Source organism: Echiichthys vipera (assembly GCF_963691815.1).
Source record: "Echiichthys vipera genome assembly, chromosome: 21".
In the NCBI taxonomy this organism is placed as follows: Eukaryota; Metazoa; Chordata; class Actinopteri; order Perciformes; family Trachinidae; genus Echiichthys; species Echiichthys vipera.
In genome coordinates, this window is record NC_139846.1 from 977,524 (window position 1) to 1,003,000 (window position 25,477).

General features: G+C 40.2%; 1 protein-coding gene across 2 annotated transcripts in view; it reads left to right on the forward strand.

Annotated features, from left to right (window-relative positions):
• The first annotated feature begins 1,636 nt into the window (after positions 1 to 1,636).
• Positions 1,637 to 25,477, forward strand: part of LOC310963403 (phospholipase D1-like) — an 83,682-nt gene continuing 59,841 nt past the window's right edge. Inside the window, exon 1 of one of the 2 annotated variants that reach the window (XM_083936211.1) lies at positions 1,637 to 1,696. The gene's annotated coding sequence lies outside the window, so the exon portion shown is untranslated. Of the gene's footprint in view, positions 1,697 to 13,345; positions 13,438 to 25,477 lie in introns of those variants that run through there. The other variant, XM_083936212.1, reaches the window with a different exon arrangement.

Sequence of the window (25,477 nt, forward strand, 5' to 3'; positions counted from 1 at the left end):
TTAAATGAATCTTAAATGAATCCAAATGAACGATATCCCAGTCTCTGATAATTGTTGGCAGAAAAGCTGATTATATGTATGCTTTATAGACATTAAAACAAACACACAGTGTAACAAACATAAAATAATATTTAAAAATAGTTGTAGCCAGAGCAGAGTTAAGTGCACTGCAAAAACAAGTGTCTGATCGTCAGTGTTCAGTTGTTGAATTGTGCAGCAGCGTGAATGTGAAGACCTGATGAGGTTTCACTGAAACTGCAGAGAAACTCCACGTCCTGATGAACCTGTTTAAACCTGGGAGCCTGGAGCCAATGCAACTTGTTTTTCTGCATTTATTACAAATGGTTTTTTTTTTACCAAAGAAATGCATTCACTGTCACCTGTCAGTGATAATGATTTAATTTATCAATACATTTACGAAGAGCAGAGAAGAGACAAGAATTTATATGAATACTTTCATCTCCTTCTCCTTTTCAGACGTGACGTTTAATTTGTGTTCATGAGAAATGTATTCATTAGGTTTGTGTATAGATTTGTTGCTCATTTAATGTATTATTTGTTTTGCTTTTATTTATCAAAATAAAATATAAAAGAGGATGTTTTATTTTGAAAAAGTAGCAAAACTGCAGAAAAGTAATATTCTGTCACAATAGAGTAAATATTTCTTCATTTTAAGCCTTACGTAATTAAAAATACACAAGTACCAGCATCAAAATATACTCAAAGTACTAAAAATAAAGTACTCATTATGCAGAACAATATATATTTTATTAGTGAATTATTCATAACTTACTCAGATATAAGTACTCAGATATTTCAATCAAGCTCAATGTTAATAAATACGAATTTGTTCTTAATGACTTAAAGGTCAAATAAAAACATAAATTAAAAAAAAAACTTAATATTACGTCTGTAAAAATACAAAATACTAATTACTGAGTTAAAAGTGTTTATGCAGAGTAATATATATTTTATTATAATTTTTAATGCATTAATGTGTTCATCACTTTAATGTTGCAGCTGCTAAAGGTCATTTAATTATTTTATTTACTGCTGGGTATAAATCTGTAATATATTATCATTTTAATAATCTGAATAAAGTAACTTAACTTATGAAATGCATGCAGCAGGGTTAAAAAGTACAATACTCCCCTCTGTGATGTAGAAGCATAAAGGAGCATTTAATTAAATACTCAAGTAAAGCACAAATACAAAGTATTTAAACAGTACTTGTTTAAAGGTAATTAGTTACTGTCTACCACTGACTTTAATGATGCAGCTGGTAAGGTGGAGTTAATTGTTTGAATTTATATTTCATTTTATTAATTGTCTGAATCTGGAGGGTAACTTATCAAATAACAAGTAGACATATAAAATAACAAACATTGTACTTATCTAAGCTTTAGAAGAGTAAATGTACCTAGTGACTTAGAGATACAAACTATTCCCTGTTGACATAATATATAACATGTAAATATCAGGTTTAAATTGTCATGAAAATGTGGATTATTATTGAGATTTAAACCCTCTGGTTATACTGACTAAAAAGGGGAGTTTTATTTTGAAAGTGGAGTCACAGGAAGTGCTGTTGCCAGTTAGTGTCGCTTGTTGCTCGCAGATCTGTTGGATCTGGTCACCGCTGCTCCAAACACACACACACACCAGCAGTAGCCGTCGCTTCAGTTCACATCAGGAGGTAAGAAAAACATCCAGACATCAGCTCAACCTCACCGAGTTCTGTGTGTGTGCTGAACCCTGTCAGTGTTTGCTGACGTTTGCTCGTGTTGTGGCAGCGCAGGTGCGTGTTCATTTACCTTTTCGCGTAAAAGTTAGCGCGTAATCGGTGATGCGGTGATGGGAGACGGACAGCGGTGGTGACGCGCTGCTGCTGTTGTGGGTGTCGTTTTTGGCATGTGAAGGCATCCGTCCTCTGCAGTTGTCGTGCAGAGAGCATCCCGGATTGCAGTGGTCAGACATCAACCATGCGTTCCGGTGTGGGATCAGATGATCCATGGTGGAGCCAAACCCTGGCGACGTAGCTCCAGGAGGTTTAGAACGGGTCAGACCTGAACTACCGACTTCGTCACTCTGCTGGCTTCTTCCTTATTTCCACTCCTCGATTTTATTGCAGTTAAACAAACCACCTCCTTGCTCTGCCACACAGTTTATATCCCCCCTGCATTCATCACCACTAACAGGACAACCATTGCATTATGGGATGTGAAAATCCTCCGGCATTGTCAAGAAGAAATATCTCAATTTAATGCAATGAATCATAATGATGTATTTATGTTTATTTTGCACATATTTTTTTAAAGAAAAAGGCAGACGTGGAAAATAAAATGTATATAAAACACATGTGCAGGCGAGATAGAAATCTGCCACAGGCTTGAAAAACTTCACCTAAAGAAAAGTCATAGTATCATATACATACATAAAGTGTAAAAAAAAAAAAAGTTATGTAACAAATAGATGCAAACTTAAGTTGATTTTGTGCATAAATACCAAGTTTGCAACATTAGTAAGCCAAGATATCATCCCAAGGTACAGAATATATGCAGAGAAATATAATGAATACTGAAAAGGGATAAAATAAATGAATAAATGAAATGTGCATCAGTGTGTATGAGCACAGATAAATAGGACAGACACCTGTAGAGGTAGGAGTTTGTATACAGCCAGATGCACTATTCACAGTTCATTAACGGTCCTCAGGTTTTTCATAAATAATATTTATTCATATTTATTGTGTTCAATCTTTCGTTTGAAATGAATGTCGCTGTAGAAAAATCTTAGTTTTACCAGATATTTAAAAAAAACAATACAGATGCAACAATAACAATAAAAGTGTTGTGAAAAGCCCAAAACATCGGCAGCTTTTCTCCCTTCCCACTGAAGTCTGATTTTGGATGCAGGACTTTGACTTGTAGTGGAGTATTTTCACAGTGTGGTATTAGTACTTCTACTGCAGTATAGGAGCTGAATACTTCTTCTAAAACAGTTTTTTACTGTAGTTGTGTTGCAACAGTGCTGCGGCTGCTGCTGCAAGACATCTGAGGTAACTAGGCTGGCTTGGAGACATTGTTGTAATACCACTGTTCTGTGACGGACAGGAAGCCTGAGGGACAGAAGAAGAAAGAAAAGGTCTTCTCTCTCGTATTTCGTGTGTGTGTGTGTGTGTGTGTGTGTGTGTGTGTGTGTGTGTGTGTGTGTGTGTGTGTGTGTGTGTGTGTGTGTGTGTGTGTGTGTGTGTGTGTGTGTGTGTGTGTGTGTGTGTGTGTGTGTGTGTGTGTGTGTGTGTGTGTGTGTGTGTGTGTGTGTGTGTGTGTGTGTGTGTTAGAAGGACCTGCTCTTCCAGTCTTGTGTGAGTTTTTGTGTGTCATGAATTAAATGGGACAAAGTTGACTCACTTGCATCCTCTCATGGAGTCTGACTACTGGGCTTGGTTCTCATGCACAGGTAGAATACTGTGTGTGTGTGTGTGTGTGTTTGATTATATATTCATGTAATGGCTCTTCCAGTTTCAGCAAACATTCTGCACTGAGGGAGTGCTTAATTGACTTTGTAGGTGTGTGCTCTTATAACACACGCACGCATGCACACACACACACACACACACACACACACACACACACACACACACACACACACACACACACACACACACACACACACACACACACACACACACACACACACACACACACACACACACACACACACACACACACACACACACACACAGGAGAAGGCTCAAGGGGCAGTAGGCGCGGTGGGAGAGGTCCAGCCTTTAATCGGTATTGACAGCAGGGAAATGCCACACACAGCAACAAAGACTGACAACAGGAACTACACAGACTGACAACAGGAACTACACACACTCACACACAAACAACAAGTTAGGATGTATTTTCTTTACCAAACAATAATGATGTGATCATGCTCCATAGGCCGTCATGGATGGATCACTGAACGGGTCTACTGGGCACAGGCTCAGGGGCCCTTACAAAATTATTACCATAAGCATTTACAAAACAGCCATAAATTACTCTAAATGACCACAGAGAAATGACCAGATGATGCAAAACCCCCACAAAGAGATTCAAAATGTCTAAAAATAAATACAAAACCACCACAAAAAGATGCTAAATGTAACTCAGTGTTACAAAAACCCAAAGTGATTGTAGATCAGTGTTCAAGAGATGATTGTGTAACGGAAAGGTTGCAGATTTGGTGTCCAGTTGCATTAACTCTTAGCTGAAGAACCTTCCCCTCCAGTTAAAAAGCTTCTCTCACTTAATTTCTTCACACAAGTGGCTGCGGTTACATCGGACGTGTTTATTCTTTTTGCTTTTGAGATGAAATAAAAGTGTTTCCAGTCTGCGATAGTTGAATATTAAATAAGATAAGTGGCATTCTTCAGTCAGTAATCAGGAGGAGGTTGAGAGACGGTTTATTGAATCCAGGGCTCTGCCATGAGCAAACTTCAAGAGTCACACTCAAGACGTTTTTTACTGAGGCAACAGGTGTGTTTTTGCTGCAGAAAGCCTTTGTTAATCTGTAATTTAATGAAAAATAAAAGTTTGTTGTTGGTTTAACTTCCAACATTTTAACCCTTTAAAAACAGACGGTTGTTGTTGACATGATTAACCGTGGTTTAAAACCATGTGAAATAAAAAGTATAATATCTAAAACGTTCATTCTTTCTGCAGCAGAAAGTTAACGCTTCTGTCTTTCCTGTCATCATGCTGTACGCTCGTGATGACGTCATCACGTTACTTACCATGCAAAACCTCAGTATCAGCTGCAGGTGAAACTTTTCAAAATGTCTTTTTACACTCTGTTCATAAAAATGATGCAATTCAAATTACTTACAGAGTGTTGAGAAATACCTTCTTTATGTCTCTACATTTAATTATTTTTAGCATCAATATGTTGGTCTAGATTAGTAAAAAAACATTTATTAATTGTTAATAAAGGTACAGAAACTTCGATAAAATGACCATCTTAATAACATTAACCCGGCCTGCGAGGGACAGGGGGAGGCCTGCCCATCTAGAAGTCTGACTTGCTTTTATCTAATAGCGGCTGGAAGTTCTTTTTTTATTTTTCTCTTTTTTAATTTTTTTTTATTGCCTTTGCAGACAAGTACAAATAAACAGGTTTAACAATTGTACAGTACATCTGCTGTAAGGTGAAAAGATAAAACACAGACAAAACAGAAAAACCGCATTCAGCAAGCTTCGGGCACGTCCACAACATATGTGTGTGGTCAGCTGAGGACTGCTTACAGCGGTTACAAGCATCACTGTGACTAGGGTTTAGCCAACTTAGCGTTGGTGAAATGGGCTCTATGAAGCACCTTCCACTGTAATAGGCCGTGCCTGACACAAATCGAAGATGAGTGGATCAGTTTCAGAATGCCCCTCCACTGGACCTCAGTGATATCTACCCCCAAATCCTTTACCCATGCATTTTAAGGAGAGGCAGTGGGGACTGGGTTCAGAAGAGCAATCTTATTATAAATAACAGATATCAGTTGTTTGTGTTGTACGTTGAGAGACAGGAACTGGTCCATCTCAGCTTCAAGGGGGCGGTTCGGAAAATGTGGAAATTGCTTTTGGATAAAATGTCTCATTTGAAGGTACCGAAAAAAAGTGGCTATAAGCAAGCTGTATTTGTCCAACATAGATGCAAAGGACGCAAAAACCCCCTTGTCATACAGGTCCTTAAGAGTTTTGAGGCCTTTATCTGACTATATGTGGAATGCAGGGTCAGTGCAGGAAGGGAGAAACGCATGATTATTCAAAACTGGGGCAAGGACCGAAGCCCTTTGCAAGAGGTACTGCTTCCTGAACTCGATCCAAATTTTAATGGCATTAACGACAACCAGATTGGATGAGACCTTGTGGGTAGTTATGGGGAGCTGTGAGCAAATCGTAGAGTGCAAAGAGCAGGAAGAAGATGTTATCTCAGTATGAGCCCATGGCGGGCAGGCTTCTGCAACTCCACCGCGGAGCCAATATAAAAGTTTATTAATGTTGCAGGTCCAGAAGTAGTGGTGGAAATTAGGGAGTACTAGTCCCCCTTCAGGTTTAGGGAGTTGAAGAATATGTATTTTGATACGGGCTGGTTTATTTTGCCAGATAAAGGCGTTAAGTTGTTGGTCCAGGTTAGTGAAGAACGATTTGTTAAGACAAATTGGGAGGTGTTGAAAAAGGTACCGAAACATCCCTGCTGGGTCCCACGCTTGAGAGGGAAATATGCTGAACGGACACGTTAGTGTTTACAGATGGAGAGGGGGTTACGTACATAAGCTTAACCCAAGAAATAAAATTAGAATCAAAGCCAAATTTCTCCAAAATAAAAAATAGAAAGCCTCACTCCACCCGGTCGAAGGCTTTCTCCACATCCAGCGCCACTACGACCTTGAGAGTGTCCGACCTAGGTGAGAATATGAGGTTGAGCAGCCTTCTTGGATAGTGTAATCTCTGTAGGGGAAGATCTGTCAAGAATCACATCCTGCACCAGATTGAAGTCTCCACCTATGATAATGCGATGACTGTCGGCTGTGATTTGAGATGTGTTTCCTGCAGAAACATCACATCCCCCTGAAGGTGCTGTAACTGTGTCAGGACCTTGCCGATTTTGATCGCTTTGTTCATTCCCTTAGTATTCCAGGAAATCAGACGCACTCCAGTACCTGTCTTTACAGCATTAGCCATAGGAACAATAATAATAAGTTAGAATGACACAGCCTGACCTGAAGTATTCTATGGTGTAGTGGAGGAACAGAGTGGGGAGAAAGGGTAAAATAAATAAATTAAAAACAAAAAACAAACACACTATAAAATAACAAAAAACATAAAAGAGAACAAAACAATAACATTTGTGACCAATCTGAGGGATACGCCCGTAGAAAAAAACATCATCTGAGCTCTCCAGCTCGCAACTAAAAGCTTAACTGAGATTCTGGGGTCTCTCCCCTAACTAACAGTGTTTAATTCGCCATAAGCAAAGAGAAAAAAAAACAGAACCCAAACAGACAGCAAACACCATGTAAAGTAAATTAGCCAGCAGAGTGCACCAAGGTGTCTTACGATTAGACCGCATAGGCTTTATTAATGTATGCCACCAGTACACATCAGTGCATGACAAATGTCAGGCCTCAGCAAAACGAGTAAGCAACAGAAAGCAAGAACTTTTCAGATAAGAATGTGGCATAAAAATTTAAATAAAGCTGTGAAGAAAAAAAATATAATAACAAACTAAAATCTGCATGTAGACGAGCATCCAGTTCTTGGCACAAGGGCCGATTAGACATAATCTGAATTGACATAGTAGTGTTAGCGGGCACAAGAAAAAGAATTAAAAAAATGATAATTCAAAACATATCAGAAAACACTGGATATCAAATTAACATGTCTGTAGTGTGATAAAAATGTCCATTTAGCGATCATTTATTTTTTGGCCTTTTCATACCTTTATTAGATAGGACAGCTTAGAATGACAGGCAACAGGAGTGAGAGAGAGGGGGTAACATGCAGCAAATGGCCGCAGGTGGGAATTGTACCTGGGCTGCTGCGTTGAGGACTTCTAGCCTCGGTACGTGGGGCGCCCGCTCTAACCCTGAGCCAACAGGCGCCCTCATTTAACGATTTCTGTTCAAAACTCCTCAACAGTCCGAATATCAGCAGTCCGTCAGGACTGTACCACGACAGTGGCTTGTCCCTGGTGAAATCAACAGCCCTCCACGGTCATCAGGTCTCCTCCATGTGGGTGCTCCGACATCAGCCCTTGTTATTTCTGGCGATGTTCCACCACCTCCGGTTCGTAGTCCGGAGCCAAACTGCACTGTATCGTGATATTGTTATATAGATATAAAATGAACTATATCAGAAGATTTTGGATGTCACGCAGCTCTACGGTGACGTCACGTCCTTCTTTGTCTCTTTTACTCTAAATGTGACCATCATTTTATTTCTTTCAGTCTTTGGTCTTTCAGTCCTTCTTTCTTCAGTCTTTTAGTCTCTGGTCTTTCATTCTTTCTGTCTTTCTCTCTTCCGTCTTTCTCTCTTCCGTCTTTCAGCCCTTCTCTCTTCAGTCTTTCTCTCTACCATCTATCGCTCTTCTATCTTTTCAGTTCTTCTCTCTTCAGTCTTTCTCTCTTCCGTCTTTCAGTCTTGGGCCTTTCAGTTTTCGGTCTTTCAGTCTTCGGTCTTTCAGTCTTTGGTCTTTCAGTCTTTCTGTCTCAACTGAATTGTGTCTTTGAAAACTGCAGGCCGGTTTGTTCTGATGGATTTGAGGCTGTTGAAGTGTTTGTTGGTTGATCAAAATGTTGAGCTGGTGTTTCTGTGGTGGTTCAGTGGCCGACAGTGTCCTCCTGTTGTGTGTAATGGTGATTTGGGATGTTGTGGTAGTGTCTGCTGAATGCCTAAAATGTCTCTCTCTCTCTCTCACACACACACACACACACACACACACACACACACACACACACACACACACACACACACACACACACACACACACACACACACACACACACACACACACACACACACACACACACACACACACACACACACACTCAGGGCGCACTCACACTGTCCATCCGTACAGTGCCCAACAGGTTTTATGGGTAAATTCTAGTTCGTTTGACCAGTGTGAGTGCAACCGCTTGCCGGCCACGAACAGCTTGGAATACTCTCACTTCTTTGAATACTTTACATTTACTATTATATCTATTATGTAAAAGGCCTAAAATAAATTCAAAATCACAAAAAAATGCAAAATCACAAAAAAATGCAAAACCCCTAAAAAGAGAAGCAAAACAATCACAAAAATCATCACACAGACACCTGGGGCCTGTTTCACAAAGCAGGTTTAGTGAAAACTCTGAGTCTGTTAACCCTGAAATGAGGGAAACTCTGAGTTTTCCGTTTCACAAAGGGAGGTAACTCAAACCAGAGACAGAGGGGTAACTCTAGCCTGTTTCGCAAAGAGAGGTAACTTAACCTCTCGGTCAGTTACCATGGTAACATGCTCTCTGAAACTAACCTGGCCGGGACCAGGTTTTTCTCAGAAAACCTTGAGTTTCTCTCTGTCTCTGCCCTCTTTCAAACACACGCTGTTTGATTTCCTCATTCATTCAGTCAGCGGGCGAGTTTTGGCGTAGTATAGTTCCGTCTGTTTTTTCAGAAAATCACTGCAAAAATCAGACATTAGAAGTTATATTAGGTGGCAACTATTTCACTACCATGGCATGTCCTTTTGATAACGATCCCGTGGATGAAGGGGGAGCATTACTGCGCAGAGAATTAAATATTCGTCTGGAGATGATTATCAAACTATTGATTATAGATGTTCTTGCATTTCCAGGCAATTCTCTTTTTGAGCGGTACCGTTTCATGTCACAGCCGATATTCTGTGTTGCGCTGCGTTTTTTTGCAAACGGGAGTTTTTGTATACAACGTATAAAAATCATTCAGTAGGCCTACATTAGAAGTTATATTAAGTGGTGACTATTTCACTACCATGGCATGTCCTTTTGATAACGATCCCGTGGATGAAGGTGACGCATAAGAGAATTAAATATTCGTCGGGAGATGATTATCAGGCCGCGCATAGACGTCCTTAATATACTGCAGCCATAATTACAAAATGAATGAAATGGATCTTTTGAGCAAGTTGAATGTATTTGACTTAGCGTTTCCTAAATATAATCCCAGCTTTTCTTGCAATTCATAGGTTCAAAAGTGTGTGCTTTTAGTTGGGTTACCGGTATATAAACTACTCCTATATAGCCTTCTGATCCAGAATATCAACTATAATGCGAGGGGGCTGAATACGCACAACACCGTTTCATGTCACAGTCCATCTCATCCCTCCTTACATTTCCAACATTAACAACCAGTAATGCTCTCATATCACAGCAGATATTGTGTGTTGCGCTGCGTTTTTTTGCAAATGGGAGTTTTTTATACAACATTTATATGTTGTATAAAAAACAGCCACTTACGGTAATATTTACTTTACCATGTAAAACATGCTCAAAATGAGGCGTCACCATGGGATGTGCTGAGGTTTTACCTGTTTGAACAATGTTTTTATGTTTCATCTTAAGCTGCTGCCAAGTGCGCTTCTTCCCCGCGGGGTTGCACTTAAATGAAATAAACTAAAAGGCTCCCACTCAAGCAGTTTCCCCTGTGATATTACTGTGATTGCAACAGGACTACATTTAAACTTATGCACTGACCCGAGCAGCAATGTTGTCCTGCACCGTCTCCCTCTCTTTCGCTGCTGCAGCGGTGTAAACCTGCTCAAACTCACCGTATGAGCGCATTAATATTTACAGTTCCAGTTGTAGCGTAGCCCTCCGCTTCCCCGTTGCCATGGTGAATCGTCGAATCAGGGCTCCATTGATGCTGTCTTTTTTTACTTGTGGTGCACGCGCTTAACTCCAGGTCAAACTACTCTGAGTTAATCAACCTAACGCAAATCTTCTGTTCTGGAACTGAAAACTCAGAGTTTCCTATCTCAGAGTAGATCAACTCAGAGTTCAGGGTTAAACTCAGAGTTTTTTGAACCTGCTTTGTGAAACAGGCCCCTGAAATTATCCCAAATATCAAAAACATAAACAAACATAAAGACTACAAACAACCCAAAATTACTACAAAAAGACACATGAGCACAAAAAAACTTAAAATGACTAGAAATAGATGCAAATCCGCCACAAAAAAATGCAAAACGATTAAAAAGAGATGCAAAACGACCATAAAATAATAATAATAATAATAATAATAATAATAGTAACTGTATAACTGTTAATATAATAAATGAACTGTTATAATAATTACATCCATCCATCCATCTTCAACTGCTTGTCCCTATCGGGGTTGTGGGGGGCTGGAGCTGATCCCAGCTGACATCGGGCGTGAGGCGGGATACACCCTGGACAGGACGCCAGTCTATGACAGGGCACATAGAGACAACAACAGAGACAGACAACCATTCACACTCACACTCACACCTATGGGCAATTTAGAGTCATCAATTAACCTAACACCTCCATGTCTTTGGTCTGTGGGAGGAAGCCTGAGAACCCGGAGATTATTATTTGTGCCTATAAATATTTTATATCATATTTTAAATTAATGAAACTAAAAAAATCTGAATAAAATAATTAGGATGACCCACCTTTAGGTCTTTATCATGTCAGTGTTTAGTGGTTTATACTTCAACACATTAAATAAATAATAGATTAAAGGAATAATCTGCATGATCACATTGTGTATTATTACCACGCAGTAAAATAAATAACCACCAGGAGGCAGCGTCACACAGCTTCTGACCTGTGTTTGTGTTTAGTTCATTGTGATTTCTCACCTGCAAACATCCCACATTAGTCAAGAGTGTAGATGTTTGAGTACAAACACCTGTAATCATTAACTTTAACCAGCAACAGCCGTTGAGATGCCAGTGAAGCAGCCGAGTATTGATCAGGAAAACCACCGTAGAGGAGTTATTCACTCAGTGCATCAAAGCAGCGTTTGCGTCTTTACAATGAGAATTTATATATAAATGAACATTTTTTACTGCCATAAAAATCTTGAAAAGGTAAACAAGCCCTTTGGGAGAGATATAGGTTTGATAAATAACTTTAGATGAAGTTTACAGACTCAGAGGTTGTTTTTTTTTTTACACCAGTCTCAAAGATAGAAATATAAATAAATATTTATCTGAAATAAAAGAATTCTGCAAATCTCCTGCAGCTCACGTATGCAGTCTCTGCACGTGTGTGTGTGTGTGTGTGTGTGTGTGTGTGTGTGTGTGTGTGTGTGTGTGTGTGTGTGCGTGTGTGTGTGTGTGTGTGCGTGTGCGTGTGCGTGTGCGTGTGCGTGTGTGTAAAAAAATGTTGCACGCTTCGGTCCACCTCAGGAATGTCAACAGTGACTCACGTCAGCCTGCTGGGCGCTTTGCTTGCCACATGCACTCTGCATTCTGCTAAAACCCAGACAGGTTCAGCCGGTTTCCAGAACCAACGTTTACTCACAGAAATATGCAACATGAGCAGGTTTGTGTCTTGAACTCCTCATGTCATTGGCATTTGGTTTCCTCTTGACCTGGTGATTCAGGTTAGGACCTGATTTAGGCCTGTGAAGATGAAAGGTTCCCCAACTGCTGTTGTCCTGGACGTGCTTAGACAAACCACAGCTTGTTGTTTTCAAGCCTAACCCTAACCGTCACCTTTTGTAGGCTGAAACCAGTACCTAACAGTAATTTTGGTGCCTTAATGTAACAGACACCAAAGCAACCATCACATGTCCTACAAGAACGATATCCTACAAACCTGCTGATGACAATACGTTGAGTCTTTAACCCTTGAGTGCAGTGTGAGTCTCAAGTCTATTATTTTCTGTCAAGTCAAGTTGCAAGTTATGAAGTCCACATCTCTGATTCTTAGTGGTTAACAAATCAGTTAATGTTGTCACAGACGTATTCAGAGCACATGGGCCCCTGTGTAGACATGTCTAGACCTGTCTACACAGGAACACGGCTTTAATCATTTTGTTTCTCTCTGTGCTCATTTTATGTCCATTTTCAGTTTTCTTTTGTACGTTTTTGTTGTTCAGCATTTGCATCAGTCATTTTGCATCTTTTTGTGGTGGTTTTGCATCTATATTTGGTTATTTTGCATCTTTTTGTGTTGGTTTGTCATCTATTGTTAATCATTTCTGCGTGTCTTTGTCGTCAATTTTTGTCTCTCGTTTTCTCCCAACCCGACTATATTCAGGCTTACTGTCACATAAGTCACAGAAAAGCTGCAAACCGTCACATTTTAGAAACTAGAAAAAGGTGAATGTTAGCCTTAAACTATTCTGCAGATTAATATTCTGTGGATAAATTGAGAATGGGCACAAAGCTCCCTAAACACGGACAGGTGCCTCCAAACAGGAAGTCCCTCCTCCCTCTTCCCTGGCCCTCTATCATTGGGTTTTTGCTCTCCTGGATGCCTTTCAGTCCAATCCCGTCTACTCCCTCCTGTCTGGCTGAATGTTCCCCTCCTCTGGCTGCGTCTCTTCTGCATTTAGCTCTCAACCGCCCACACGGTCTGTCGTGTCGTGTCGTGTCGTGTCGTGTCGTGTCGTGTCGTGTCGTGTGTGAGAGAGAGAGAGAGAGAGAGAGAGAGAGAGAGAGAGAGAGAGAGAGAGAGAGAGAGAGAGAGAGAGAGAGAGAGAGAGAGAGAGAGAGAGAGAGAGAGAGAGAGAGAGAGAGAGAGAGAGAGAGAGAGAGAGAGAGAGAGAGAGAGAGAGAGAGAGAGTGAGAGTGAGAGTGAGAGTGAGAGTGAGAGTGAGAGTGAGAGGTTTGTTTTCTGACAAGTTCAGGGAAGTGAAGGTGATGATGACGGGCTTCCCTCAGCCCCCGCAGGCTCAGGTCAGTGGATGCCGTCATTGTAAAGCTGCTGTGTGTGTGAGAAAGAAACTGTTGTTTTAATTATCAATGAGTTATTATATACCGCGTTCTCTTCCTTAACTCATCTTCTTTCAGTCTGGTGCAAAGAAATTATTTATTTTTCTTCACTTTGTCTGTTTTTGTCTGTAGATATTGGTTAAAATAATCAGTTGTCACAGACGTATTCAGAGTCAACAAATATGTAAGAGGCCCCCCACTCTGTCTACACAGGAACACCCAATTTCAGAGAGTGGACTTTTTAAAAAATGTGTTTCTCTTTGTGCTCATCTTATGTCCATTTCTAGTTGTGTTGTACATCTTTGTAATTGTTTAGCATCTATTTTTAGTCATTTTGCATCTTTTTGTGGTGGTTTTGCATCTATTTTCAGTCATTTTGCATCTTTTTGTGGTGGTGTTGCATCTATTTTTAGACATTTTGCATCTTTTTGTTGCGGTGTTGCATCTATTTTTAGACATTTTGCCTCTTTTGTGGTGGTTTTGAATCTATTTGTAGTCATTTTGCCTCTTTTTGTGGTGGTTTCGCATCTATTTTTAGACATTTTGCATCTTCTTGTGGTGGTTTTGCATCTATTTTAGTCATTTTGCATCTTTTTGTGGTGGATTTGCATACTCCTAAATTTACCAAAAGTTAACATTGGATAATGTCTCATTTACATATTTAAACAGAACATTTCAGAAAACTTGTTAATGTGTTCATGTGAGTAATGAAGTGGGAATCTATCTATAAATCCCTGTTCACCTGTAGTGTCTGAAATTTGTGAATGCCACTTCAGCAGCACTTAGAGACACCAACCTTTACACTTTCACTCCTCTATATTCTTTTCGACTGTAAAATGTCAGAAATAACAATGAATGCCGTCACACATGACCTGAGCCCAAAGTTAAACATTACTCAGAGAGCACAGAACTCCTCCAGGCCGTGCCCTTTTCTCTCAATGTTTACAAAAGTGAAAAAATAAATAGAGTATCCGCCCTGTGAATCAGATCCACTCCAAAATATAAATATATATCTTCTTCTCTTGACTCTTCCATCATGTTTCATGAAAATACGGGCCAGTTTTTCTGTGATCCTGCTGACAAACAAAGACATCAGATTATGAACTGAGATGAAAACCTTTTTTCAAAACATATAGTGCAGAAAACTTTAGAAAATTATTTTATATAATACATTTTCATTTAGAATATATTTATTATTATTTGAATGAACAATTGGCTGACACTGAACATGTTGTCTATTTCGCTATTCATTTTATTTTTTAATTTATTTATTTAATTGGTCATCAGATGATACTGAACACATTGTTTATTTAGCTATTTATTTAAATGGTCACCAATTGACTGATAATAAACATACATTATTTTCTAGCCATTTACTTTATTATTATTTTTATTTTTATGGTCAACAGTTGACTTATACTGAACATATTGTTTATGTAGCTACTTTATTTTTATTAATTGTATTTTTATTTAAATGGTCATCAATTGACTGATAAGGAACATACAGTGCTATTTAGCTATTTAATATATATTTTGTGTTGTTTATTTTTTTATTTAAATGTAATTAAATACTGGGATGGTGCATCCTCTCAAAGACCTCAAACTAGCCAATTTACATTAATGATGTGCTGAATTAATGTGTTTTATCATTCAAGCTCTACTCTAGAATATGAAAAAAAAAAAATCAACAAGGTCTCAGATGTCCCAAATGTGACGTCTTCAAAATACTTATTTTGTTTCACAATAAGTCAAAAAGCTTCAGTTAGAAGGTTATCTTTAAAAAATGTGCTCAGTGATGAAAACAGGATGTCAGAATATGGTTCCGGCTCTAATGAATGGAAAACTAATGAATGACTTTAGATTTTCTTTTTTCTGAAATATGGATTGTATTTTTTTGACCCAATTTCTTAGGTTTCATTTCAAGTATTACCTCTTTTTTATTGCTCTTGTTTACTGGTGCATCACTTTAATTTTTTTATCTGACCGACTGCACACACCTGCAGCGGCTGTGTGTGTTTCAAACAATCCTCAATAAATGTATTAATGAGGAACTCTACTTTATAATACAGTATTGTCATAATGTCACCATGTGAGGATAAGTGGAGTCTGGGTCGTAGCCAGCACACTTTTCATATCTTCTCTGCTGTGTCCCGTCTAACTCAAGAAAGTTTCTGAGTTATCTCATCTGATTTAAGAAGCAGGAACCACGAAATATCTGCTGTTATTACCTGTGAAGTGACTCTGCAGGATCGTAAAAGTCACGTATCACTGATGACTTAACATACTTGAGTGTGTGTGAGAGAGGAAATGAGAAGTTAAAGAAAAGAGGAAGAAAGAGGATTTTGTGTGTGTGTGTGTGTGTGCGTGTGCGTGTGCGTGTGCGTGTACGTGTACGTGTGTGCGTGTGCTTGTGGGTGCCCCCCCCACACACACACACGCCTGCCACCTGGCTGGTGAGTGATGCAGTGAGGGGGAGATGGTCCACACTGTACCCAATTTATGTGAGTGCTCACCGGGCTGGGCATAATACGCAGCTCACACACACACACATATTGCTCACTGGATTAATCACCTTTAAATAGTTTTGTTACTTCCTAGGTCAATACTGAACCATCAAGCTCAGTTTCCTCTAATTGTATGAATCACATAGACGGGTCATGTCCTCAGAAAATATCATGAAACAGAAAGTAATAAGTGACTGAAAATAGACACAAAACAATCAAGACGACACAAAAACGATTTAAAATAGATGCAAAACCACCAAAAAATGCAAAATGACTAAAAATCGATGCAAAACCACCACAAAAAGATACAAAATGATTACAAATAGATGCAAAACCACCACAAAAAGATGCAAAATGACTAAGAATTTATGCAAAACCACCACTAACGGATACAAAATGACTAAAAATAGATGCAAAACCACCACAAAATGGCTAAAAATAGATTTAAAACCGCCACAAAAGATGCAAAACTACCACAAAGACACAGAAAATGATGACAGACACACAAAATTACTAAAAATAGATGCAAAGTCACCACAAAAAGATTAGAGAATACATCCATGTCTGCGATCGATAAAGGGAAATTTTTTAAAGCGTATTTTACAATGACACATTATGTATTGATCCAGGCGGCTGTATCGTTACACACTTGAATAGTGGCTGCATTTAACTCTTTAAACCCTGTATGATTCTTGCAGAATCTGGTCAGCATCAGGAAATTCCACCTTGAAAATAAATGAAAAGCTCTTTAGTGAGAAGTGAAAAATGCAGCAGTGTGGTGAAGCAGCTCGGCTTACTGTCTGCTCTTTAGTTCTTTTCACATATAGTTAATATATGGAAAAAGAGTCAAATTTGTGTTTTTGTTTGAGTCTTTAGTGCTGATAACATTATTCCCTCGCAGACAAAAGACATGTAGAGTGAATGAGAGTGTTTCACTAAATGTAACTGAACCTCCTGCTGCTTCATTGTAATCTCTATTATGCCACTTTCGAGACTCCTTTACTTTCATTCCTGGCTGGTTTTCTGTGATGTTTTTAATTTGCTGCGTCACCGGTTCCATCAGGATCTATTGTTGTTGTTATTGACGTCTGCAGACACTCCTCAGACGCACTTTGACACAAATCTCTCTGTCACACAATTACAGTACAATAGGGACACACAGGATCTTAATGCTGTGGAAGTGGATTTGCATCCTGGAGACTGTGTACGGTTCACAACCAAATGGGTTTTGCTGCGTCATGGTGGCACAACACAAGCCACTGCATTTACATCACATTTGTTTGAGTTTGCAATGAGAAATATGACCTAAATGTTAAGGTTATAGAAGAAACTGAGGGGTACGGCAAATATAATGTACTGTTTATTCATGATTATATATTTTAAATATCAGTAATTATTTAGTCAGTGTTGAACTTACATGTAGTGCTTGGGAACCCTAAAACAAGTTGCAAGATGATTGTCCTTGTGATCGTTAGCAACATGGCTACTGTCAAAAGCCAGAAACAACTGTGAGAAACCCAATTTCAAGCCCAAACATTAGAGTTTGCAGTTACTCCGGTTGTTCCACCGTCCGCCGTTCATGCTACCTCTTGATAGCTACTGTAAGATATTTTATGGAGTTCACTCTTAGCAAAATGCTCCCTGGTAAGCATTGATGTAGTGTGTCTGGGGCTTCTATTGTGAAAGGGAAGAATGAAGTGAACGTGGAAGACAAAGAGATTTTTGTCTTCATTCAACCCACAGACTGTTAAACTACGTATATGGAGCTTCCAGGTTTTTTTTAATAGCTTCAAGACTAAAGACGCAACTCGGGTGCTTTCCTTTTCCTTCGTGCCGCAAAATGAGTCATCATTTTCCCGGGAAGTCGTACCCAAATAGGCAGCCAGGCATACAGGAGATTGTACCCGTTGGCAGACAAAAGACCCTACCCTACAGGAGATCATGCCCAGTGGCAGACAGAATTTCATAGTGAACGTGAGGCTTATAGGGAGCCAATCTAAATGGTGCTGGTGTATTTTCTCTACAGCCATAACATTATGCAACCAGCATACTTCATAATGCAAGTCTATATAAGTACTGAAACAGAAGAGGTGCCACTTTTAAAGCAGCACTTTATCCAGAGTGCAATAAGAATAATAGATGTGTTTTTTTTCCAGAAAACTCTTTGGCCATTTTATAAATGTGAGTCAAATCTCTTCAATCCATGTTTTCCCTTTGGCTCATAGCTTTATAAAGGAGCAAGTAGGAGTTTGCTGTCTTTTAAGGGGACTCAAGGTTGCTGATGGCTGTTGTGGGATTCAGACCTGTTGATTTCCCGCCCACTGTGGCAGGTGGTGGTGGTGATACCTGGAGGAGGAAGTGAAAGCAGACAGGCCGCAGTCAAACCGCAGCGTAACTCTCTGCAGAACCAAAACATCCATTTGTTTTCTTAGAAGCACATTTTAGAAAGTGCTGTGAGGCAGGAAACACCTCATTTAGAACAGGAGAGATCTACAGAAGAGTTTGACTGACAGCCCTACATTATAAACTCTTTTTAATCCAATTTCTTATGTGCAAAAATCTTAATTTGTCAAGAAATTAAAGTTGGAGCAAGTAAATGTCCTTGTAGCTGCTTGTCTCTGATTGGCCCGCAGGGGCATCACTGACTTGTTATTGTGGGTGCAAACATCCTGTTGTTATTTGGCAGTCATTTTTCAACCATACACAATGTACAAATTAATGCCTAATGAAATATCTTTTAAAAATGCAGCCTTGATAAATAAATAAATACATAAATAAATAAAACATTTACATGAGGTATTTTGGAAACAACAGTTCTCCAGCTGTGACAGAACACAACACGTTTTGGAAACACCTGATATCTTTAAAAGAGTCCATGTCCCCTGCAGTTTTATAAAATCTAAAATCCACCAGCAGTCTGGCCTTTATCATGTTCACACAGACAGGGACTGACACAGACAGGTTTTCCTCCACCTTTCTCTTGCTGGTCACATACACCGCCATCTTACCCTGCCCTAAAACAAAGCTTAAAAGCTGGCTCTTGTGTTTGTGCTGGCGAGTGTATGTAAAAACCACAAATAAAAACCTGCTTACAAAACTCTTTTTAAAACTGGTAAAAACAACTTGTAAAAACAGAAACAGAGCTGACAGAAGGTGACACTCATAAAAACCGTAGAAAATTGTCTCTCTTAGTCGACAGAATGGGCATTTGTCCTCAACAGAATCCTTTATCATGGCCAAAAAAGAGTTTACCGCCATGATGCCGTGGAGCAGCCTCCACTCTAAGGGCGCACTCACACTGTCTGTCCGTACCGTGCCCGGAGCTTTAGGGTACTTGTCTCCCCCTCCCTCTCCCCCACGCGGGCCAGGCCCGTTTGTACTCACACTGCCTGGGCCTTGCGCGAATGCTTCTTGCCTGTCTATACGTCATCATGCCGTAACACGTCACACGCATTGATGACGTCATCGCGATGCGTCACTTTGTTTACAAATCTTTCCATAGACCTCTGAGTTTTTGTGCGTCTTGTTCGACTGTTTTTGAATATTTTCATCCGACCAAATCTGCAGAAAACACTCCACCTCCGCATCACACCAACGTGAACCTTTCGCCGCCATTGTTTTAAATGACCACGCATGGTCCATCTTTTTTTTTTTTATATATCCCAACAGGCGCACACAAAATGACGTCAGAGCCGCCGTCCAGACCAGACCTTTCCCCGAGGCTTCCTCCAGGGAGACCGAGTGTGTTGCCTCCAACAGAGGCCCAGAGTAGTCTTTAAAATCCCCAGCCAGAAAAGTTAGGATCAGGGTGCGACCTCTGTATGACATTTTTGGTAAAAGCCATTTCCACTTGTTAAGGCGCCCCCCCCCCCCCCCCCCCCCGGGCAGCCTGAGCCGATCCCCCAGCTCCTCCCCAACCATCAGAGCCTCGCTCCTCCCCCAGTTCACCTTTGCCGAAGAAATAAAACCAAAGTCCTCCACAGTATCAGTTAAAACATCTATATCTCTTTGTGTATTGACCAACACAATAAGGTCATCAGCATAAACAGTTTAAAAGACACATCACACTGGGGGAAACACACACTCTTTAAATTGTTCCTAAGTTTATGGAGCAAAGGCTCGATTGCCAGGGAGTACAACATCCCAGAGAGAGAGCAGCCCTGCCTCAACCCTCTCTGGACACCAAACAGAGCACTCAATCCGCCATTTATCTTCAGGACACTCGCAATGTCACTATAAAACCCGGATCATGGCTATAAAGCCTCGGTTGAACCCAAAGGCAGCCATAAATACTGGTGTTCAACCCGGTCAAAAGCCTTATCCTTGTCTATGGAAATAAGAACAGTTACTACAGCCAATGAACTGGAGAGGTCCAAAACATCCCGAATTAAAGTGACATTATCACAACAGCAAGTATGGTCAGGGTGGATGACGGACACCATCACCTCCCTCAGTCTCAGGGCTAGAGCTTTGGACAGGATTTTATAATCCCTGCACAGCAGCGAGACCGGCCTCCAGTTTTTCAGGTCTTGTAGGTCTCCCTTCTTCGGCAGCAGGGTGATGACGGCCCTCCTGCAGCTCAGAGGGAGTCTTCCAGTCAGGAGACTTTGGTTTATCACCTCGAGCAGGTCCTGTCCTATAATGGACCAAAAAATCAACAGCAAGGCCGTCCATCCCCGGAGCTCTGCCATTGTGCATGCTGGTGAGTGCAGTGAGAAGCTCCTGCAGAGTCATTTCTGCTGCCAGCTGGGAGTTTTGGTCAACACTGACCTGAGGGAGACCACTGAGGAAGCTGCTGTGCACATCTGGATTATTTGTCCACTCACTCTTAAAGAGGTCTCTGTAGAAACCGGCAGCAACTTCCCGATCTCAGAAGAGTCTGAGACTTCAGAGCTGACCCCCGTGCGTAAAGAATGAATGGTCTTCCTTTGTCCGCTTTTCTGCTCCAGCCCAAAGAAAAACTGGGAGGGCGCGTCCATCTGCGAGATGTTCATGAATTCAATTCAATTAAAAAAATTAAATTAAAAAAACTTTATTTGTCCCCGGGGGGCAATTCAGGGCACACAGAGCAGCAAATAACAACAGTGCAACTATACAAAAACATTTTAACCTAACAACAACAATAAAGTGTAGAAGAAGAATAAGTGTCAGGATGTTAGTGTGTTAGTACAGGTAGAATAAGTGTCAGGATGTTAGTTTGTTAGTACAGGTTAGATACGGAGTACATCGTCGGCGTGAAATGTAGAAAGACATGCGTGTATCAGATGTAAGCAGACATGTGAACGGGTGTTTATGATGTAAACAATGTAAACATGCAGTAGACTGTTAAAACAGGTATGAACAGAACTGTAGTGCAGAAAAGATATAAGTGGATTGTGATCGGATTCAGATGAGGTCAGACATGATACATGTGTGTAATGAGCAGACGTAAACAGAACTATAGTGCAGTAATAGAGTATAAATATAATATATAACTATAAGCTATGAGCAGATACTAAATAATAAAGTTATAGTGGTGCATGGCAGGAAAACAGCAGTCTACGTATATGCTAGCTCTGTGTAACAGATGAATACTGAAAAATAAAGTGACCATAGTGCTGTGATGGATACAATATAAGACCTGATAGACAGAATAAAGTGGAGTAGTGCATTAATACCATAAATTAAATATAACTAACAGAATCAAGCGAGACCTGATCAGAGCTCCCTGTGCTGAGACGCCACAGCAGGTTGGCTATGGCCGATTTTTTTTTACTTGAGGCACCTTTTAATGCCCTTAATATCCTGTAGAAGCTGCTTAATACTGCAGTTCTCCTACCTGTCTCTTCAGATCCTTACTTGACCGGGTTAAGTCTCTTGTGACATTGCGAGTGAACTGCTGGGAAAATTGTTTGATATGGGTTTTCCCAAATCCCACCACTGCTGATTGCTGGGGAAGGCATACTTGCTCTCTCTATGGGAAAACCAGAACAACTTAAAAGCAGTTCTAAAAGCCTTTTAAAAGGGTCGTGTTAAAATGCCAATAGGAGCTCTTTAAACAAACATTTTTAATAAAAAATGATTAGGAGACAAGACAGTGATCAGTAAAACCCACAGGTTGAATACAACACCTTTTAAAACTATTAAGATGGTGTTTAAAACAATAGAGGTGGTCCAGTCTGGCCAGAGATAAAAGGTTTCCTCTTGTGTGACTCCAGGTGTTTTGTCTGTGATTACTGTTAAAAACCCTCCACAGGTCAGACAGCTTGTGCTCTTCTATTCGCTGTCTGATCCTGGGGGATGAAACAGGGTGTGGTTCAGGAGGATTCCTGTCTAAGGTTGGATAAACTGTGCAGTTAAAATCCCCCCCTAAAAACATAAAATCATCACTTCCACCAGCAGTATCGCTTAAAATGTTTAGAAGTGCAACCCTATCCACCCCACTGGTGGGTGCGTAGACATTTAAAAACACAAGCTTTACATTCTCAAAAACAGCAGTGACCTTTAATAAAACACCTGGGATGATTTCCTCAGTGACACATGAAACACTTAAAAAACTTCTGGCAAATAAAATCCCCATCCCTCCACTGAGACTGGACTTATGGCTTAAAATCACCTCCCCATTAAAAGCCATCCTACAGTCACTCTCATTATCTGGCTCGGCTCGGCAACCTCCGCGGGCGTCGGGGAAGCCACCACTGCAGACAGCAGAGCGCCCCGGCTCCCCGGTAGGTAGAGAGAGAGAGGGGCAGGGTGTGAAAATGGAACAGCTGAAAGATGGAGAGATAAAAGGCATTAAAAGAAGTGAAGAAATCCATCAGAGAGACATAAAGTCTGTTTGATGAGATGAGAGAAGCAGCTTCAGGTTATTCAGTTACTGCAGAGTAGAGAGTGACTAATGACATCCTTCTTGTTTAAAGACGTGCTGCTGGCCACGAAATAGCTGCAAAAAAAAACAACCCAATTTTGGAATGTGGCTGTAATATCAATAATCCCTAAGGAAGGCAAGGGCAAGGGAGAATGTGGCTCGTATAGGCCAATACCTATTTTAGATAGGGACTATAAGTTATTTGTAGGGATGTCCGATAATATCGGCCCACCGATATTATCGGCCGATATTGAGTTAAAAATGTAATATCGGGAATTATCGGTATCAGGTTTTTACGACCGATGTTAGTTCTGTAGGTTTCAGCATTTCCGAGTCTACATGAATGCAACATGGGACGTTTACAGGCGCGTGCTTGATGAAGTATAACAACAACAACACGCTAGACTCGTAGGTTGCTAACCGTGGCTAACAAGCTTGCTCGCCCGGTGCTTGAGATGTCCGTAGTTTGGAAGTATTTCCAAGTGTCACCTACTAACAGTAAATGTGCGCTTTGCAATGACTGCAACGCGTTGGTTATGAGAGGAGGAAACAAGGCGTCTTCCTTTAATACATCAAATTTGATCACCCACCTCAAGAAGAATCATGCGGAGTTATACGCTACATCTGTGCAGCAAAATGATGAAAAGAAGCAACAGCCGACACCGAGAAACAAACTTTTTCTATCGTTCAAGATGCCGGATTCACCAAACTTGTGGAGTTCCTTGAGCCACGTTATGTCATGCCCAGTCGCAAGTATTTCTCAGACCAGTGCTTACCTGAATTGTACAGCATTGTTTACAGTCATGTCGAGAAGCTAATTTCTGGCTCTGTATCCATTAGATCCAATACAGGTTAGCATGTTGAGCTTGACTGCTAATTTATTGATTGTATTATTTGCCAAGTTACGGCCGGTTACTCAGTCTGGAAAAAGAGAACTAAGTTTGTTTACTACTCTGGACTGATTGTCTGTATTGTTGTTTGAGGCAAAATATTCTCTCTAAAAACACAAACAAATAAATGAATGGCACTTTTTTCAATAACTTATTTTGTACAGACTGTTTTTACAATTGAAAAGCCATGTTGCATCTATGTATGCATCCAGTGGGGCATCACAGTAAAATTAGGCATAATGTGTTAATTCCATAATAGGTGATATGTGATGAATTTTGGTGTAAAAAGGCTGCATATATCGGTATCGGGTGATATCGGTATCGGAAATTAAGAGTTGGACAATATCGGAATATCGGATATCGGCAGAAAAGCCAATATCGAGCATCCCTAGTTATTTGCCTAAATTATGGTCAAAAGGATTGAACACATTGTCTCTGAAATGATAGACCCAGACCAAACAGGGTTTGTTCGAGAAAGACAAACACAGGACAAAATTAGACGAACACTCCACGTGGTAGACTATTTTATCAAGGAAAACATTAGTGCAATAAGGGAGGACCCAGAGATTAAAGGGATTTCAATTGGAGATATTGAATACAAGATAAGTCTGTTTGCAGACGATATTTTGCTCACTTTGACCGACTTTCAGAGAAGTGCACCTAAATTGTTTAGCTCCTATTCTGGGTATAAATTGAATACACATAAGACCCAAATACTCACATATAATTTTACTCCGTATATTGACTTGAAAGGCAGATTTGATTTCAAGTGGGACACCCCTGCTATTAAATATCTGGGAGTTTGGATCCCAAAAGACATCTCTAAAATATATAGGACAAATTATGTTCCGGTTATCAAGACAATCAAAGCAGATTTAAATCGATGGACTGTACTGCCCCTAGACATGTCTACTTGAATCGAAACGAAAAAAATGAATGTCCTTCCCAGTCTTCTGTACCTATTCCAGGCACTTCCTGTAGAAGTCCCCCCTAAGGACTTTAGGGAATGGAATTGATAGATATCAAGGTTTGTCTTCAACGGTAAGAGGCCCCGAATTCAATACAAAACTTTGCAGTTACCTAAAGATGAGAGTTGACTTTCTGAAATGGCTAGCATATGATTCAGAGTTTATACTATCAGGTCTAGATAAGTGATTCAGGCAGTGGGTGCTCAATGGTATTACAGCCTACTGCACGGCCTACAGTCCTTTACCCACATCTCTAAATCATACGGACTGGGAAGAAAAGATATGTTCAGATATTTCCAGGTCAGAGATTACTTCAACAAGGAAATCAGACCTACAGACAATAGGGATTCCAATCTGACCAGTATATTTACTGACGCATATAAGGCTAAAGACAATAAACAATTAATGTCACACATTTATAAAAGACTACAAAATTCCAGGACTACCAACTCCAAAGCCTGGCGAGAATTCTGCTGGAAGAATATAATAAGATTTTTTTTGACTCAGGGTTCTCAGGTTCAGGATAAATGCTGGAGACAATGCGAACAGACAAGGGCAGACCACTTTCATATATTTTGGGCCTGCCCCTTTATTCAACCATATTGGCAAGCTCTTGCACGAGAACTTCAGTCAATCTTTGGTTTGAAAGTTGATTTCTCTTTTATTACACTGTATTTGGGTAGAACCCCAGTTGGACTTATCGCCCGTGACAACTATCTTTATAGAGTGCTCTTGGCTGCAAGCAAGAAGGCCATTACTCGGAAATGGCTGCAGACAACTTTGCCATCAAGGAAT